The following is a 6,708-nucleotide window of genomic DNA, read 5'->3' as shown; positions in this document are numbered from 1 at the left end:
ACCCATTTTGCATTATTTTGTGATCACGCAATTACATGTCTAACCTGAAATAATCGACTTCGCTTCATTCAATTACATCGTTCGGAAATTTTCCGGTCATTGCACCATAAAGACAACATCGTTTGAAGTGGAGTTCTGCTGTTCATAATGGAATGGTAGCCCAGAACTGAGAAACATGGCAGACACTTTATGGTGAATGCGTACAAATCACACATCTATAGGATGTTTATAGCTTCAAAAGAAACTTTATGAAATATCGCAAACTTTATGCACTTTTGCTCGATGGTACCATACAATGGTGGCTGGCCATGCATGTTTGCAAGTGCATGTAGACCTGTTACATCAATTCATTTGGCCCGAGGGAGTTTTGGAGGAAGTGCAAAACGGAAAACGCCCCCGCTTTTTCAAAGTGTGTGTGTTAATGCATGACAAAAGTACTTTAACATACGATATGAGACTTACCATTTTAACACAACTATATCACTGGAAACATCCAGTTTCTTTCCTTCCTGCTGAGTGCTTCATTTTGGGAATTAGGAGAAAAAACAAACAAATCTCCAGCGGGGCATTCCACGATGACGCTCTATTGATAGTTAACATTTTTCATTATGCCTATGACGGCAGTCAATAAGTACAAACTGTTTGTATCACCATTGAGTCTATCGGTCGTCGTGCGAGTAGGGTACAAGAGATCAACTAGAGTAGTGGCTTGTGGATAACAAATATGAATCTAAAGTGCCTGCCCATGATAAAGGGCTTCTAAACCGCAAGTACTATCTAACTTTATACTCTCTCAACTTAATTATTATTGCATTTTCGATTTAACCCATTACCATAATTAAAAGTAAAGTTTAATCATTTTGCAGCTTATTTATGCTGATAACAGATATGCTAACGTAAGCTATACGACTTCGTGGATGTTCAGATAATTAACGTAGCGACTAAGGGTCAAAGGTCAATTTCAGCTCTTTTCTTGTTTCTTTGAAATTTCGAACCCCTTACACGTGGTCTTTTGTTTGCAAAAAGGGTTGGGTCACATCGTACGGGGAAATTCCTTGAAATATTGCTAAAATGGCAAACTATCAGCTACACCACGAATCATTATTTTCCTTTTTTCTTAACGGCCCCTGATCACTTACCACGATACCCTTTGATAAATATTCAGAGATTACAGTACGTAAATTCTTCCCGATATGGTGCGCATGCGAGTTCTTCAACACAATGCTGAGCGTACTCGCCCCACGTACGATGTACCATATGCATGTTGATGTTCAGCAGACCAACGCCTGCGCTTGAGCTCATTACCGTCGAAAAAAAAGCCTAGGGCCGCAAAAGAGAACCTTGAAAAATGGAAGCGTGCACGAAGTCAATTTCAAACAGACCGCCCTTCAGGCTTCGCTTGTACTATAACAACAACAATAAAGCACGAAGCGTGCCCAGTTCAAAATAACGAAAAACAACTTGAATGAAATTCCTACACATTTAAAATGCTGCTTTTCCAACCAGAAGGTAACGCTGATCGGTCGCAGATCCGACACTGTGGCCTATAGTTATCTTGTTCACACGACCATGCTATTTTGGATTTGGTGGAAGCTGAGTCCTGAAAAGCCCGAGATGAGACTTCTCTGAGTTTCAATAATTAATTTTATCCCTGAGGCCGTACAATTTCAATCATGCAGCTTTTTCGTGACTGCTGCGGTACGACTACTGTGACGCCCTCCCTTGTAAAGATTTTAAATCTCGACACGTCCCTCATCTTGCCAAGGCGTGTGAAGGTTGGTTCAAGATCGTAGGAGAAGGAGATAGGAGATGGCGTCATACTTTTAATAACTTAACGTTATTGGTAAAGATATTTCAATGAGAACATTCGAGAACAGGACATGACAATGATCTTGCATAATCATAAGAAACAATCAAGGACCAACGGAAATTTCCATGTGATGTCCATTCTATAAACGTATATAACTTTATGGGGAATGTACACATACAGACATAAAATTTTAAACGTGGAACATCACGTTGCCGTCTTGTAATAAATATCTAATGTGGTGCTACAATCAACATCTTGATGTGTCAGCTTCAGTTACTGAAAAATAACGATCCAGACTGGTACCTCAACTCGTATTCCCCTAATCACGAAGAGCGCAACATATTACCACATCAAGCTACCGCTTAGCCGAAAAGACGAGACATTTACACCAAGGACTTCCGGTTCCAAGGTCGGGCTTTATTCTTACATTAATATGAAATGAAGAATCACAAGAGCAAGTCCGCCTATCTCTTAATTTTCAAAACCACTGCCGTTTCTTTCTTTTTAATACTCAAAAAAATTACGCCAAGGCACATGCGGATTGCGACAGTACAGGAATTATTACTATGGAAAAATGTGTTGTCAGTTACCGCACTCTTTGCAGACTCCAGCTTTACCTTAACCCGCAACAGACTCAGTAGATCTTCTAGAAGTGCCGCAACTAGTTTCTGAGCAATTTTTGCGATATGAGTTGATTTTACACAAACATTTACTCAGAAAATATTCACAATGACTTTGTAGTCATGCTCTGCGAAACATCATCAAACGGGAAGTTACAAGACCGCGGGGGCACAATAGGGAATATTAATGGTGACGTCATCATTTGCATGCACTGGGCGGGAGTTTTTGAATTCTCATAGCATTGCCTTGGCCGTATGATAATTTTGAATAATCCGGATGGGCATTTTCGTGACATATGCAAGGACGGGTCAAATGGTCGTACAGGGAACACAATTTGAAACATATGCGTTCTCCAATAAAATACGGAACAGTCAGTTTATTTTCGACTCAAATTTAGTCGCTATATATTCACAGACATCATATGCAAGATTAAATGAGAATGAACGCCTGAAACATGGCACAATTATGGGATTCTTGGACCAAACACTGCACGTCTGATCAGTAGCATACCCGTGGAAACCTCAGGTACTTGAACCAAATAGAAAGCACGTCCTCATAATAATTGCACGTAAATCCATCGAGAACGTCATACACGACGAGACAATCACGTAACCTTATTTCCTCATTTGTAACAACGTTATTTCCCGCGCTCCATGCGTCAAACTGTAAACATGGAGGTCTAATACAGATTAAAATCCCACTTAAATGAAAGTCAACGCGGCACGCGAAGTAAAGTAAATCCTCGTGTACAGAAATATTATTAAACTAGGAGTTTGAAGCCAAACACCGCTACAAAACACACACCTCTGTACTTCAGCATCAATATTCCCCTGCGAATACCATTGTTGTTACCAGATTTGAACTAGGGTGGCCAAAGTTAAGCTAAAATGTTGCGACATTATACGCAACTCACGCACACTGAAAGTGAAATTTGATTTTCGTGAAATTTTAAACGCCATTTTTTATGAAAATAAGTTGCTCAGTTACCGAAAAAATGGATATTTCCAATTAAATCGATGTATGAGGCAGGTTTCATTAAAAACTGAAGAAAAAACGATAGAAAAATAGTGTTTTTCCTCTCCAAAAATGCCACTTCGTACTGACCGGCCACAGCGCTCGAGCGGTCGCCGCTCATGGCACGCACTTCTGAATCCAGTCAATACCTATTTCGCAACGGAACTGCTTTCGGGCCCTGTGCACGCTGTCATAGAACTGTGAAACTTGGCCAGGAAGTGGCAGACCATCCCATTTACATGTAGTGGTGAGTTTTTGTTATATTCTGGGAATTTTAGCCAGCAAACTCGAGGTAAAGTGAGTACGGTAAATTCGGTGTAGATTTTTCCCATTTAGATACATATTTTTGCCATAAAACTTGTAGCATGCTCTTTTTAAACATCATTCCAACATTTCTGTGAAATATGACAAAAATCTATCCACGAGCACAAGTACGAATCGTAAAAACAAAATCATGTTCATTCATAGACCTCAGTACAGTGTGACTCAAGATGGCGGCGGAAGGCAGTCACACTGACACACCATTGACAGCCTGCCTGAGGCTGAAGTTAGGGACAGCTATTTCTTACAATTTCATGACTGAAAATGAACTGCATTAAAAGACAATTGGCAGTTTAAATTGATTTGTTAGAATTGAGTGTTATTAAATAACATTGTGACAAAATTTCATTGTATTGTGAGCTCTAGCTTTTAAGTTATGTGAATTCAAAATTCATAAAAACATAAAAATCCATCCATTTTTCGATGGTACGGTGCCGCCGCAATTTTGACTAAGTCAGACAAAATATTTTCAATTTTCAACACTCACAGTTTCAAAATCCAAGACTGTGCATCAGTCAAATCTTGATTTTTCCGTAATATTGGGTAAATCTGTGCACAAGACACATAGTTTAATGATTCCATGTGAAGTAAATAAAAAATTATGGGTTGCCAAAATTGAAGGAATCGGCATACTTTGAAATAATTTTAAAATTTGCCGAAAATTGTCCGCGAAAAAATGGCATTTTTATTGCTTTAAAAATTCATAACTTTTGATTGGATACAGCTATTTGCATATTTTTTTTTTTTTCTTCTTTTACCCCATTCTTGCTAAAAATCTATTTAAACTGTGTGTATAAACAAGAGAAAAAAATGGCTTGGTTACCAGATTTGAACGTAACTTTCACGGTGTTTGAACATGATGTGGCTGATAAATTGTTGACTTCTACCGGTATGTTTCTCTGTCTACCATTCAGCTGTATCAGAATGAGGCCCTATGTATATAAAATTTTGCAGCTGCATCAAATCGAGGCTGAATGTAAATGTTTCAGCTGCATGTCTCTAAAGCGAGGCTCGATGTAAATTTTCGACCTTTATCTAAGTCGGGGCTGTATGTATGTATGTATGTATGTATGTATGTATGTATGTATGTATGTATGTATGTATGTATGTATGTATGTATGTATGTATGTATGTATGTATGTATGTATGTATGTATGTATGTATGTATGTAGGTACGTACGTACGTAGGTACGTACGTACGTACGTATGTATGTATGTATGTATGTATGTATGTATGTATGTATGTATGTATGTATGTATGTATGTATGTATGTATGTATGTATTCTACATTTATGAATGAATAGATAAACGTGCGCGTATGATTATGTGTATTTATGAGTATATATGAATATATATATATATATATATATATATATATATATATATATATATATATATATATATATATATATATAAACCTCTCTATATACATTTTCTGTCTCTACTATCACTGAGGTAAGCGTGATTCTGTAAATATTTTTTTTTTCATTTTGCGCCTCGTACGACTGAAACGTTTAGGCTGCTGATTGAATAGATTGTTTCGCGGGGAAACAATGTCTTTTGTTTTTGTTGTTCGAACCTGTTTGTTTGGTGCGGAAAATTGCATAAATTAGTGACTGCACTAATTTTTGCAACTTTTTACTTGAAAATGATAGAGCTGATAGTGCATTTCTGCTGTGTAAGTTTACTCGTATGTATGTATGTATGTATGTATGTATGTATGTATGTATGTATGTATGTATGTATGTATGTATGTATGTATGTATGTATGTATGTATGTATGTATGTATGTATGTATTCTACATTTATGAATGAATAGATAAACGTGCGCGTATGATTATGTGTATGTATGTGTATATAGAATATATATATATATATATATAATATATATATATATATATATATATATATATAATTATATAAACCTCTCTATATACATTTTCTGTCTCTACTATCACTGAGGTAAGCGTGATTCTGTAAATATTTTTTTTTTTCATTTTGCGCCTCGTACGACTGAAACGTTTAGGCTGCTGATTGAATAGATTGTTTCGCGGGGAAACAATGTCTTTTGTTTTTGTTGTTCGAACCTGTTTGTTTGGTGCGGAAAATTGCATAAATTAGTGACTGCACTAATTTTTGCAACTTTTTACTTGAAAATGATAGAGCTGATAGTGCATTTCTGCTGTGTTAGTTTATGTCGGTATTTCAATGTACTTTGCTGCTGCTTTGATTTATTACTTTTGTTCGAAATCATTGGAAGCATACTTTCGGATTGATGTATTGATGGATGTAGCAAATGAACTGTTTAACAATGTTAATGCCTAAATTTTCATAGAATAATATGCATAGGAAAGAGCTGATAACAACGTTTGTATTTTAACATTCACTTCTGGTACATTTATTGGCCTTATGAATACACCTCAAAGGTGCCCAAAAATCAAGATCTCACACTTGTCTTCTTAAATGACTCCAATAATGAGTTATTTGTCCCTGGTAGAATCATCAAGATATTTATATTGAATTGTATGCTAAATGGTCTGATTAGATACAAATGCCCTACATGAGATAAGATATATGATGACCATTTGATAAAATTATACTATTTGAATCTTAGCAAACTTGGATTATAGCGCGATGGTATTTAATGTCTATATACTATAGAAAACATCATGATTCAATAATTTATATATAAGGTAATCTGACTACTTTCACCGTACATAATACTCCGCTGCCCAGGATGATAAATATTCAGAATACATTATACTTTCTTCGGATTGCACGTCGATAACATACAATAATGGTACAGATTCTTAGCATCTGATTTGCATATCACTGCAAGTAAGAGGGTGTTCTTGAAAACATTTTTGTAGAGAAAAGTAGTCGACACTGAATGATCCTTTGCCTTGACCAAGATACTCCAATGTCAAAAAGGCATGGACAC

Source organism: Ptychodera flava, chromosome 1 (genome assembly GCF_041260155.1).
Source record: "Ptychodera flava strain L36383 chromosome 1, AS_Pfla_20210202, whole genome shotgun sequence".
Classification (NCBI taxonomy): domain Eukaryota; kingdom Metazoa; phylum Hemichordata; class Enteropneusta; family Ptychoderidae; genus Ptychodera; species Ptychodera flava.
Note: the sequence above shows the minus strand (reverse complement) of the source record.